We start from the raw sequence: 1552 nt of genomic DNA, 5'->3' as shown, positions 1-1552 counted from the left end.
CGAATCGGTTTTTTCCATTTTTTCCGAAAAATAAATTTTTGTAATTTTTTTTAACGTTAAAAACGTTAATAAACGTCATGTTTACGCATGGATTAAACATTGAAATAATTTTAAAACGCTTATTAAAAAAGTTGGTGTCGACCGTGGGACTTAGAAAAATTTCGGGAAGTCCGATTCGCCTGCTGGAATTACCGCACGGGCTGGACAGCTCGCTCCGACGAATCGGTTTTTTCCATTTTTTCCGAAAAATAAATTTTTGTAATTTTTTTTAACGTTAAAAACGTTAATAAACGTCATGTTTACGCATGGATTAAACATTGAAATAATTTTAAAACGCTTATTAAAAAAGTTGGTGTCGACCGTGGGACTTAGAAAAATTTCGGGAAGTCCGATTCGCCTGCTGGAATTACCGCACGGCCTGGACAGCTCGCTCCGACGAATCGGTTTTTTCCATTTTTTCCGAAAAATAAATTTTTGTAATTTTTTTTAATGTTAAAAACGTTAATAAACGTCATGTTTACGCATGGATTAAACATTGAAATAATTTTAAAACGCTTATTAAAAAAGTTGGTGTCGACCGTGGGACTTAGAAAAATTTCGGGAAGTCCGATTCGCCTGCTGGAATTACCGCACGGGCTGGACACCTCGCTCCGACGAATCGGTTTTTTCCATTTTTTCCGAAAAATAAATTTTTGTAATTTTTTTTAACGTTAAAAACGTTAATAAACGTCATGTTTACGCATGGATTAAACATTGAAATAATTTTAAAACGCTTATTAAAAAAGTTGGTGTCGACCGTGGGACTTAGAAAAATTTCGGGAAGTCCGATTCGCCTGCTGGAATTACCGCACGGGCTGGACAGCTCGCTCCGACGAATCGGTTTTTTCCATTTTTTCCGAAAAATAAATTTTTGTAATTTTTTTTAACGTTAAAAACGTTAATAAACGTCATGTTTACGCATGGATTAAACATTGAAATAATTTTAAAACGCTTATTAAAAAAGTTGGTGTCGACCGTGGGACTTAGAAAAATTTCGGGAAGTCCGATTCGCCTGCTGGAATTACCGCACGGGCTGGACACCTCGCTCCGACGAATCGGTTTTTTCCATTTTTTTTGAAAAATAAATTTTTGTAATTTTTTTTAATGTTAAAAACGTTAATAAACATCATGTTTACGCATGGATTAAACATTGAAATAATTTTAAAACGCTTATTAAAAAAGTTTACTCTTGACCGTGGGGACTTAGAAAAATTCCGGCTTGCACGGATTCGACCACTCTGTTTTTCGGAGTTTCTGAGAAAAATAAATTTTTGTAATTTTTTTCATTATGATTTCTGAGTTCTCCCAGTAGTTTAATGTAAGGATTAAGCATTTAAAAATTTTTAAATCGAATATTAAAAAAGTTTACTCTTGCAATTTTTGGAAAAAAAAAATTCTAAAAAATTTTTCTTTCGGTGGAAACTAACGTTTAATATGTACAATAACGATTTATCGAATAAAAATCGTATGTTAATATATGTTCGAATCGACCATAGTTTCAGCGGCTAAGTAC

The sequence above is a fragment of the Nomia melanderi genome, unplaced genomic scaffold (genome assembly GCF_051020985.1).
Source record: "Nomia melanderi isolate GNS246 unplaced genomic scaffold, iyNomMela1 scaffold0392, whole genome shotgun sequence".
NCBI classification, from domain to species: Eukaryota; Metazoa; Arthropoda; class Insecta; order Hymenoptera; family Halictidae; genus Nomia; species Nomia melanderi.
This window is presented reverse-complemented; position numbering follows the sequence as displayed.